The 12588-nt window shown below is 38.0% G+C and overlaps 1 long non-coding RNA gene across 19 annotated transcripts in view; it reads left to right on the plus strand.

Moving 5' to 3' along the window:
• Positions 1-12588, plus strand: part of LOC138066375 (uncharacterized) — a 93852-nt gene that overhangs the window by 24754 nt on the left and 56510 nt on the right. The gene's annotated exons all lie outside the window — the stretch shown is intronic.

A 12588-nucleotide genomic window follows, 5' to 3' on the forward strand; every position in this document is an offset into this window, starting at 1 on the left:
ACTTGAACAAATCTGACTGATAGTTCCCTAGATTTAGGCATGCACTGCCTTTAGTGCCACTTTGACAAATGCATCCACTGTGCGGCACATTAATCTCATTAGATTAGGCATCAGTCCAAACCTAGTGCCTCCTAAGTTTATTTTCACAGAGTGTTAATGGAAAGGGTCTAATGACCTTCTTTAATTTCATCTGGAAAGGTTATGAGAGGGCACAAGACTATTAGGGCATAAGTCACTTTCTAGGATTATAAAAACTGTATTAGAAAAAAAATCCTGCAGTGACTTAAGCATCATCTGTGCCTTTTCCCAGTCCTAAAACTGGACTCATACCAGGATTTTTTGCCAGTGAAAATACTCATAAATAACATCGGTTAAGTCGTAGGCCAAATGTGAACTCTTGCCCTTTGCCAAGAAGCATTTTCTGGGGATGGTTGTAGGGGATGTTATGGGAGGCCACTGAAACCGCTTACTCCTGCAGGCATGTTGAAGGATCAAGTTTGACAGCTATGGTATTTCTGTCTCCATTTCCATCACCCCCTTCCCCTTGAACCTATGTTTTCACATAGATTATGCTTTCTTGATTCTCATGCCAGAGCTTTTCTGCAAAGACATGGTGTTACAAGATTTTCAGTTTATCCAGCAAATTTTGGAGTTCTCAATTGAAATGTTATTCAAAAAGCATCTGATCTCTTGCCCCTGTATGGATTCGATAAAGCTCAGATTTTTGCCCTGCATAGATAAAATTACAAATAAGTGGCTGTCTTTACATGCTGGCACATTCTCCTCAGACTGTGACCCAGCTATAGCTGTGGAGGGTAAGGAGGAAAATAAGCACATTTGCTGTCTTAATGAGCAAGTATAAGAGGCTTGGATAAACATCTGTCTGTGCCCCTGCTCTTTCCTGAGAAGTACCATCAAATGGGGGAGTCCGTGCCATGCCTCAAATTGCCCAGATCCCTGGAGCCAAGAGCAGCTTTTCTCCTGACTCCACCTGTGAGAATTGCCTAAAACTGCACTGCCACCTCCAGGGTCCCCACAGGAGAGCCTGCATCAGCCATATATATACAGTATGCCACTGCAAGCTACTTTTCTCACCCAGATGCTACTGCCTGTTTATGCAGAACAAACTAGCATGTAAGAATTGTACTTAGAGATGCATATTGTTTTCCTTTCCGTGTTTTTCCCTCTTGGCTGAAGAGAAATATAATTGTAGCTAAAACCCCAGGCACTGTCACACTGCTCCCTCTCATTCTGTCCATCAAAGTTGCCTCATAAATAGGAAGTTAGGAGCCCAGTAAATTTTTAATTTTAAATTTGGGCTGTGTTTCTATTTTATGGCTGAATGCCAACATTTAGTCCAAGGAAAGTAGGGTAGTAATTTTGACTTCATGTAAAGGGCAGCATATTGGAAATATTCTTCATAATGAGACTTTGATTTATGCCACTGGCAATGTGATCTCTTCCAGCAGTGAGTTATTAGCAAATATTTAGTGGTTAAAAATGTCCTGAAGCCAGATAGCTAAATCCATTCATTAAATGTCTTTATGTATTTGTGAAACAGCACTGTCAAGTGAATCATAGCTTAGTTCCTGGAATGTTTCAGGCGATACTGTTGTCTTAATGAATATGCATCTCTGCTTACTTTTGAATGGTAGATTTTATTAACTTCTTGCATGCACTTTTCCCTCTTGATGGCTTCTACGTTAGGAAGGAGGAAAGAAAAAAGTGTTCTGTGTTTGCTAGAAGTTTTGAAGGATGAATATTGTTTTATTTGTAATGTCTTCTTATAAGTGCTAGACTTAACGCTGTCTTTGCTCATTAACTTCATGACTCGAGTCTTGTCCTCAAAATACTTGTCTTGTCAAGACAATCGCTCTCTCATCTAATGAGAAAGCACAAACAACAGAGCTACTAAATGAATTAAAGCTTCTTACGAAGGAAAAGTAGGCCCACTCACCTTCTGAAATGAAAACAAGGCTAGAAGGAAAAGGCAAGACTTATTCCCAGCTTTAATGGAGAAGAGGGAAGGAAACACGGTGCAAATGGTAAAAGCTGTCAACAGTGGAGGGAGCTGTGTCCTCAGGGGGAGAGGTATGTATGTACTGCGCAAGAAGATAGCTTTTATAGACATGAAGTAGTTATGTAATATGATGAAATGAAGAGAGGCAGAGCTCTAGGGCACAATCATTCTCTACTAGCAAGATGCTCAGTCATGCAAAAAACATTTCCAAACAACAAATTAACCCAACAGGAATAGGAATTGCAGCTGTAATGAAAAAAAAAATGCCATACTCAGCATTAAGGTTATTCTGACTGATGATTGTGTGTGTGAGAAGTGTTTCTCTGCATTCCCCACTCATTCAGCAAAATAAGCTACTCAGCCCTAAAGCAGCTGCAAGAAAACACTGGTGAGATTTCTTCCTGTAGAATTTTGTATGCCCTTTTACATTTTTAGCTTGACTCTCTAATGGAATAAGATTTGTTATGATATTGCAGGCTACATGTCCATCCATTCATCCACCCATAGCTCTCCTTCTCTTTCCAAAACCTTTTTTGACCTATTTGCTGGTTTCTGCCAAATTTGAAGGAGGGATAGAAGCCTTACAACTTCATGCAAATTCGTGGGCAAGCAGAGGAGACCTTTCCACTGGAGAGAAGACAGGCAGAACTCAGTGTCATACTGACGCTTGGCAGAAGCCATCTGGGATATCGTGATACCTATATTTCTGAGACAACAATGTATTTTTTTTTTTCCAGGGAGGTAGTTCATAAGTGTATAGCGGGCTTGTCTGCTTCTTGATGAGGGAGTGAAAGTCCTTTGACTTTCATAAGCCACAAATTCATAAGAAGTGGGCTTCAGTAGTTCTGCTGTTAGTCAAGACATTGGGAATTTTTACATATCAAATTAACTATTTAAATATGTATTCATAATCTCTGTGCACATTACTGAGATTGGGTTTCTGAATGGCCAGGATGTTGGGTACAGTTGAGGGGGGAAAAATTAAGAAACTTCTGTCATGCGGGCTAATCTCACTGAAATGTCTAGGGCTGTATGCTCCTTTGTGAAGCATTTCCTTTTATAACTGTCCAAGGCCAAAAGGAAATTTGCTGCAACTATATGAAACAATAGGCAGAAATGTATGAGACAGAGTTTTGGTAGGAGCGTAGAGGCCAATATTAAATTGTAGTTTCTAGAACATATTTCTGATCGTACCTAAGTACTAGATCGTCAGTAGTACCCTCTAGACGTCAAAGCGAGTCCTTGCAGCAGCTGTTTCTCTAATTCTCTTATCTTTTTTTGTTTGTATATGCCTAATAGTGTGCGTGTTCTTAGTTTTAGGTGACTACCTTGAGATAGCTCCCTCCACTGCTGACAGCTTTTACCATTTGCACTGTTCCCTTCCCTCTTTTCCATTTAAGCTGGGAATTTCATGATCCTTTCTCACACAGCTTTATTTATCATGCTTTTTGGTTCCATGTGTACTTTGAAGGATGTTTCAGTGTTTGGTCTTTTACCTATTCTTCTCTTACTTTGCATTTAATCTGTCCAAAAAGCCACACTATCTCACTGTTGCTATTGATTTATAAATATTTAATGGATTTAATGCTATCAAAAATATTTGATCACTTAGGGATAATTCACGGCTGTAAAATATGAAAGTTTACCTCTTTGCTGAGAAGTTACTTATAAAAATTTTAATATAATAAAATGCTGAGCATCTAATGAGAATGAGAGGAGAAGCCAGATATTCGATATGTATGAAAGGTAGCTTATCTTTGCTTGTTACCAGTATTTAATGGGCTCATTAACCATTTCTTATTTCTTCATCAGGCATATTCCATCTTTATCAAATTGAAGCACTGTTATAAAGGTGAAAATCCTAATCAATAAGCCCTGACATGTTTTCTAAATATGAGTCTAATTAATAAGTTTGAGAGTCATAGAAAGCAACATATAGCTGTCTTTGAAGTAAGTCACTAGAAAAAAAGATTATTAGGTATGAAATCAAAAGAGCCATTGTATCCATTTTATACGTTAATAAAAAAAACCCACAATGCCTTAAAAAAAAGAGCAAACTATCATAGCAAGGGTTTAGAATAATGAAACAAACTCTTCTCACTTCCAGAGATAAATGATGGTTAGGAAAGAAATATGTAATAAACTCCATAGGTCTATTTAACCACCTAATAAAATGCTATTATGTATTGTGACTTGAAATGCTTTGTTTTCATCACTACTTTATCACTATACTTATAATATAACTTATTCTCAAAAGGAGTTTGGTTTCGAACTCCAATAACTTGCATAACGAGGAAATCTTCTGATTAAATGAATAAAAGCCTTCGCTGAGTGACTATCTTATTATAACTTTCCTTCAAATTATGTGCTTTTGAAATGCTCTAGTGGCTTTTAGTAACATGTTCTGGTTCATAAGGGTACTTAATCACTGAAATAACATGTGTAATGCTGCAGAGGTTGATGAAAGATATGATCTTAAAGAGTTCTTCTGAAAAGGAAGGCTGAGAGTTGGATGATTTATGGTTGCCAGGAGAAGGTTTACTATCTGAAGTTGCAAGAGAGGGCAAGAAATGTCGTAGAAGGTTAGTGAAAGGTGAAACTGCCTTCTGTTTCTATCCAATTTATTGAAAATAAGAGATTACTTGGAGCCAACAGGTCTTAAATTTCTAATACTCTCATACATCTGAGCAGCTTGGAGGAGCAGCATCTTAAAAAGTAATTTTTTAAGCTGAAGTTGTTCACGCATCTAGTAGTACAGACTATATCGTTCTTAAACTATGGAGATGCTCCTTAACACAGTCTTTACTTTGCTAATGATGTCTACCCTAGTTTTTCCAAAGGAAAAATTTTCAGTGTTACTTTGCCATTGCTGAAAGCAAACTGTGCACATTTTTAAACTTATATTCTACGGTCAGATTGGACTGAAACTCATTAACATAAATATTGCTTCACTGCAAACAGATTTTACAGTCCTGGATAATCTCTGTACCTCCAAGAGACGCAGACCAAATTTGTTGAAAATGAATGTTGAAACTTTCCCTCTTTATTTGAAAAACAGCCAAAAGATTGCTTTTTTTTTTTTAGTGTAAACAGCCAATATTAAACTGTAAGTGATGAAATAAATTCTAGGCTAATCTAAGCAAACAAGTAAACTTCAGAAAGCACCATGTTTGCTTACTGATATTTTACATTTAATTTTTCCCCCATCCACAGTCTTGTCATTCGTGACTTTTCCTCTTTCCCTTACATTATATTACAAAAACGCTGAAGTTCTATGCCTACATTAGACTAGAACTAAAATTCAAATTCACAATGAATTCAGCATTAATTTTGCCACTGACTCCATTTTGCCGTAGATAGACAAGATTTCATCTGGAATAAAGGGAGGAACTTTTCAATGACTGCAAATGCAGAAATAAACTTTTTGCATTTCAGTCAGATCTCGGGATCTGTATACAAGGTGCTGAAAAATGAAAAAGATACAAAAAAAAGATAATAACCCAAGTAGATGTATCAATTAGTCATTCTCAGAAGGCGACTAACTGCTACCATGGTAATATTAAAACTTCCTGTCACTGAACATGATATATCGTTATTTTTGGATGCCTATATAAGCCCATTGTGACAGCATTGGGGCATAATCTGCATTCTTGGACAAGGGTTTGCAATTAACTTTTGCTGAGTGCACAGAGTGGTTTGATGGAGATCTGCTAATTTTAGTGAAGTCTGATCAGTAGGAATCAAGATGCCGTCTCCAGCATTGCCAGGTTTAGATCTGCATGCTCTCTTTTCATCCGTGGACCACAACAGAGGTTGCTGTGGTCTTGTTCTCAAGGCAGACGGAACATAGGGCATCACCTTATAAATATATACTCACAGAGGCACCAGGGGATATTAACTCTTATATGAGATTATTCACCTCACTGAGAAAGCTGACATAGCCTTAAGGAAAGTCACAGAAATGGGAGAGAGAAGGAGAAGGACTGATGCTGGGAGATACAGAACATCTGCAACCTCCCTGAGATGCAGCCACATTTAGGAGTAGGCAGGCTCTGCAGAATCAAATGCAGTCGTGACTGCTGCATGAACACATCCTAGAGCAGAATTCCTGCAACATGCTTCACGGAGCAGAGTGGTTTGCTAAACCTGCCCTTAAAGAGACGCAGGTCTAGGTTTGTCCAGGAGCATGACACAGAAAGGATGAAAACAAATGGGATATCTAATTCCCATTGAACCTTGTTTAAAGTTTGATAAAACCTCAAAGTACAGAGTTTGGTGCACTTGGACCACTTAATTCTTTAAGCTTGATATTGGCAGTTTCTCAGTGTTTGTTGGTGATTGTAGCTATCTAGTGATCTGTCAAGCATAAATACCATGCAAAGCTTTCTTTGAAAGTTCACTAAACAGTTGTTTCTGGTTCATTTTTACATAGATATTTTATTGATATCAACAAGTTACTAGCAGCTTTGCTTTTCATAAACACAGAGATTAATGTAAACTCTAATGAGGACAAAATATGTTCCTTCTAAAGTTATCATTTGTTTCTGTACAGTGGAAACAGTTTTATAAACCACAGTTAATGGTTAATACTATGCTACTTCATCAATCTTTGTTATCCTTGCATGCCATACAAGTGGATTTTCATTTGCTATATATATCCTCATTGTAATATTGTAACTGATTTAATTTAGAGACAGATGTATTAACTTAACATACTATATTTTTGCCTGTAGAAATTTAACATTTAGATTCATCCAGCTAGGCAGCCAGTACTATTTAAATACTTATCTGCTGCTTATCTGAGCTGCTTAACTGTCCTCTGCTGATGAGTTGATGGGAAACCTTAAAAGAGTGTATTTAGTTATGGTATTTTCAGCACTCATTATTATTGAAATTCTAGTCCCATTAGAATAAGTGTGAGTTTTGCTACTGAGTGCAGGATTGTACTTCATCAAAATAACTCTTCTTGAAGAGTTTCAGGATAGGCTTCTGTTCTGCACCTGAAGTACACTGTGTGTTGGAAAATAATAAAAAAAATAGCCTTTTAATGGCCACAAATCCTCTGCTAAGATGTAGCAACTCTGCAAGTGAGCAGTCCTCTTCTTAGCTGAAACATTCCCCTTCTTCCTGATGATAACAAGAGCTGAGATCAAGTTGGAAGCGTTATTTATGCGAATGTAGCAAGCTGAACTATTGGAAATACAAAACGACAACAAAGATGTTTGATGTATCTGAACTGAAATCCTAAAGATTTCAGGAAATGCAGCAAAAAGTAGCTAAATGGAGGGAAAGACTGACCTTTTCACTGTTTCCAGGAACTTTGTGTTGAGAATTAGACTTCTGATCCTCCAATCATATTTGATGGTTTTCAGAGTGATGGAGATGAGCTCCCCGTGTCTGCCACAAATACCATCCGTTAGTACGAATTGCCCTCTGCTCACTGAATGCGGTCATGCCATCTTTTTATCATTTGCTTCATTGCACATGTTGGATGACAGCACAAGGTAGCCTTCTGGACAAGGCTGTTTAAAATTGAGTTAAAAAAAAAAAAAAAAACCCGCAAGTTGGGCTGAGATATAATTATTCATTGCCAACCTGGTGACCTGTCCAGTCAAAACTGGCACCGTCTCAGAGGACACACTGGTGGGAATAACATTAATGGGTTAGCCAAACAGTCTTTAGGAAATGCCAGTGATTTTGTTGCTGGAAGTGGCGCTGTTCTGGCTCATATAATATTGCAGGGTACTTAAAGTGTGTCATTTGTTCTTCATATCTGAGCCAGTTAAATTATTGACTATGAATAATTTATGTGAAGAATTTTGGCGATTCCATTTCAGTTCTGTGAAGATCACTATTTCACACAGGCACAAAGCAAGAGAATATGTTGCAAATAATTTCTCGTGGTTCATCTCAGGCCAATAAGTTCAGTGTGTACATACACATATAGTTATTGAGTCTACCTGATTCACCAGTAGCACTTTGCTACAGAATTGTATTGGAGTCACTCGGTGATGCATGGGATTCAGTATCTTCATTCACACTTATTTAGCCTGCCAGCTCGTTTTAAAGGAGTCTGCATTTTGGGTGAGGTTTTCCAAAGCCAGCAGAACCAGCCTAGCTTTCCAGATTGTGCTGTGCCCTTCTGTGGGAGCAGTATCAAGTTGACGTTTCCATGATAAGTTTTTCTTATTCTCACCTTTCACATTCCTTATTTCATGGTCAAATGTGGTAAATGTTTGGTTTTCTTAGTGTGATAGTAGAAATTTGCCTTTCAGAGTTAGAGGACTGATTTTAGGATTGTGAAATATTACAAAAGGGTAACAGAAAAAGCTTTTCAGTTTGCTTTTTGAGAGATTTTCCAGAACATCACAAAAGTTCTCCATGGTGAACTTACGTCATGGCTGATTCAGTCCAGCATAGCCAAGAACAGGGATTCATAAAAGTGACTCAGCTCCACTATTGAAAAGTTATTTTTATCACGTAATTCAGCTGAGGTGGTGGCAGGGTGTAAAACTTGCCACCTGCTTCACTTAAGGAAAGTTAAAGATCAAATTTCCTGGCTACTGACTGATTGAAATTAAGTTGCTCTCTGTGTCCTTTGTTGCATCCTAGAAGAGTGAATATTTGCCCTAGAGCTGCCCTCTGTTACCAAATTTCTGCATTCAGGGCAGGCCAATTGTATTGCTATTTAATTAGAGGAGAGGAGAAATTTAACTTTTTTCTCTTTGAATTATTGGAAAGATAGATGTACGTTGGCCACTGGATAGCAGGCACACCTTTACACAGAGCTTTTTGTTAGGCAAAGCAAATTAAACTGGTCATTTATGTCTGTGTATATTTATATGACAATGTTATTTGCACGGCACCTTTGTATGGGGTGCATGTGTGTGCATTTATATATGTGTACATATGTGTATATGCAAATACATTTGTAAATTGTACTGAAAATGTCATCCCTAATTAGAACACATTTATAAGGAGAAGCTTGTTTTTCCTTAGGGTTTATATAAGAATTAAATCTAAGCTTCCAGATGTTTTGGAGAAGGAAAATAGCAGCATGTATACTGATAGGAAAAAGGCACCTTAAAATCCTGCAGTATTTAAGGCTCCTCTACCACCACCCCCCCCCCACCTGAAATACTTCTCACGTGCAAATGGGCTGCTGACCTTGTGCAGCCCATGATTTTTAGCAGAAGGAGCAGAATAGACTTTTTCTGACACTCTTTGACAGGATTATGCTACTTTATCTTTTCTTTACCGTGTTAAACTTGGCATAGCTCGCTCAGAAATGCCATTCTCACAAACAGTTGACTTTGCATCGTTCCTTATCGATCATGATGGCTGGCTGCTGCATTTAGGAAAGTCCTGATGTTCGTGTTTCCTACTTGAGGGTTGGGGACAGATCCAAAAAAGATCGTCTCCATTCATTGGATGCTGCTAAGGAGATCATTAGGAACAAACTGGAACTGTCATAATAACATCAGCAAAATGATTTGTTTCAGGATATTTCAAATCACAAGCACTTTTGTTAGTTATTCGTGGTATCTGGGATCCTACCTCTTGCAAGTACCACATTATAATAACAGTAATGAAGTGGGCACATGGTAGAATTTGAGAAAGACAAGAAAGCAAGTTGACCTGAAATGTAGGTTGCTGTCTAATGGAGAGAGAGAAGAGCAGAAGACACAGAGAAAAGTGAGCATGGTCTCACCTTCAGGTCCTGTACTCCCAGTGTCATTGCTATGTGAATTAAGTGAAATGGGATTCTGTAGTTCTCCACTTAGATAAACCTGTGTGGATGAGGGGGGTTCTACTTAAGATTCAGCGTTATTTTCCCTAGATTGCCTGATTTGCTTCAGAGAACTACCACTCCATCATCACCTGATTTTGTATTTCGTTTGCAAGAAAGTTCCAGTCTTATATCACTAAAACTTCTTAGATACTGTCCATGCCGTGAACTAAACAAAACATTTAAAATATAGTTTATGGATTTTTTTTTAATGTATTCCAAATGCTAAATATGGGCTCTTGGGGACTCTTCTTCAGTCACTATTGATTTATTCAGTAACACGCTAAGAGACTACCTGGATGCGTCTTTGAATGAGGTTGAAGTATAATACTTTTTAATGCCATGCTGTTTATTCACATATCTCTTAATATTCAAGATTTGCTTCTTTTTCATTTTTGTACTTTTTAAGAGATTGCCAAAAATGCACAGAATTAATGTGTGAAATTGCTAAATGAGGCTATTATTTTCCTTTGTTCTTTGCTAATTAATTCATTAACAGTTGTTCAGTTATTATCCAGAGTATTCTTTAGTTGTTTGATTAGAAAGATTTTATCTGATTCTTACTGTGAATCTTCTCCTTACATATCTGACAAAAAGCAGATTTCTCCTGCAGAAAAATAACCCAACCCCCCCAAAACAAAACTATAATATGTTCTAATTTCCTTGACTCTGATTTGTATTTATTTAAGCTTTTCAGTTTGCTTTTTGAGAGATTTTCCAGAACATCACAAAGAACTGACTAAACACGTCAACAACTGTAAGCAAGGAACAATAACAATGTTGTACTTACAAGTAGTGTAAGCAGTCAGATATGGTTTTCCTGGCTCTGTGATTCTTCAGCGAATCTTTTCTAAGGCATAGAGCAGACAACTGTTCTATTCTCACAGCTTCACTTACCTTGCCTTTAATTAGTGATAAAATAGATTATCTTGTAGATGCCACTGTTTTTGTTTCCTATGGATCTTTAGCACTTAATAATGAACTTAATGCACTTTAAAGATCTAGCACATTTCATCTAAAAATCTAGAAACATTCTGAAATCACTAATGAATGATGCTTGCTGTGTCATCTGCTTGTGAACATTACCTTCACTTTATGAATAGATAAAGTTAATAAACAGAGACAGTAAGTGGATGCACTCCAGCTTGTAGAAACATGTCACTGTTTTACCTCATGATCCCCTATTTCATAGCTGTTTATTTTTATCCGTGGTGTCTTTAATTGTAATCCCTTTTGTCCATGAGCTCTGTGGAAACACAGACTAACTATACAGTTTTAAAGAATTTGGCACAGGTAGGTCTTGCTTCCTGGCTGAATTTTGTGCAGTTTTATGAATTATAGATGACATTAGTAGATGACGTGATAGGTGACATATACGATACAGATTATAGATGACAATTGTCCTTTGTAGAAGGATAATTTGTGCATGACATAAATGATAAATGCATGCAAACTGAAGAAAGTGAAACATCTTACAGAATATTGTCTTTGATACTTTCCAAGTCTGTAGGGATAGTGTCTGGAGTCACGAACGCAGCTGAAATATAACATAGAAATGCTGTGACGTTGCACCAGACTGTGAGCTAAGTATGAACCACGTTACCAGGACTGCACATGCTTTGCATCTTGGTAGTATAGAGTAGTTCTCCGAACTACTCTGATGTCTCTGTGATCCTAACAGCAATGGTAGCAAAGACGTGTACCTTTTGTCTACAGCAGGGTCAAATGCTACATGTCATAATCACGTAAATAACATCGTGTATGGAAAAAGAAGAAGGTGCAGATTTAGGACTATCATTTTCCTTTGGAAGACAGCGATAGTATTCGTCACGTCTAAAAGCATTCCTGGGCGTAAGTGCTATGCTGGATCATAGCCAGAGCATTCAGCAGCTGGCAGAATAAAAACTTCCTTTCTCTCTTTCAGCAGATACTGAAAGTATAGACAAACCAGCTACATTTGTCTAGTTTGTCTAGCTACATTGTCTAATAGCAGCCCCTTTCACTGGTGGCATTGCTTCTTCCAGGCTTACTGAGATGCTGCTCTCTAAGGTAAAAAAGGCTTCAGTCAGCTAAACAAACTTGCCCTGTAAGTATGCTGTTGGGGATACACCACAGCAGTACACTGCATGTCCTTGCTAGTTGTCTGCCCCTTCCCTGAAGGGAGCCTTTGAAGATCAGCAGGAGCTTTCTGCCCTGTGAGAAAGTGATGTGTGTCATGGAAAGAAAGTTCTTGTGTGTTACCTTCCACCATGGTATACGGAAACCATCATGAGAGATGGTCCAAAAATATTTACTCCTTGCTCATAGGGAGTAAAGCCCCCTTAATAGGGTGAATTAAAAACATGTCTCCAGTGGACAGTGTTCAAGCAGCATGAGGGAAGGAAGAGCAAATTCCAAATTAAGTAGTGTAGTAAAAGACAGTAAACAAGGCTTGTTCCTAGAGCACAGCTGTAGTCCTGGCATTCCATGATTAAATAATTTGCCTGAAGCCTAAATGAGCCAGGAGTGTGAGCTATTATTGACAAATGCCCAATTTTACAGTCTCTGTTGAATTTCAGGATTTTGTCTCATCTGCAAAAGGGGAGCTGCCATTCAAATGGAAGCGATGGGCTTGAGGCAGAAATTATGAGCGGAGGCTTCTGAGCTTGTGTTATGTGGGAAGACAGATGAAATAGCCGCAGAAGTCCCTTCAGGCTTAAAGAAATCCAGGAGCTGAGCATTAAAGTTTATGGCTTTCCAAATAGGGTGGGTCAAGTGTGTAGGACAGATCCTGAGGGAG

The sequence above is a fragment of the Struthio camelus genome, chromosome 2 (genome assembly GCF_040807025.1).
Source record: "Struthio camelus isolate bStrCam1 chromosome 2, bStrCam1.hap1, whole genome shotgun sequence".
NCBI lineage: Eukaryota > Metazoa > Chordata > Aves > Struthioniformes > Struthionidae > Struthio > Struthio camelus.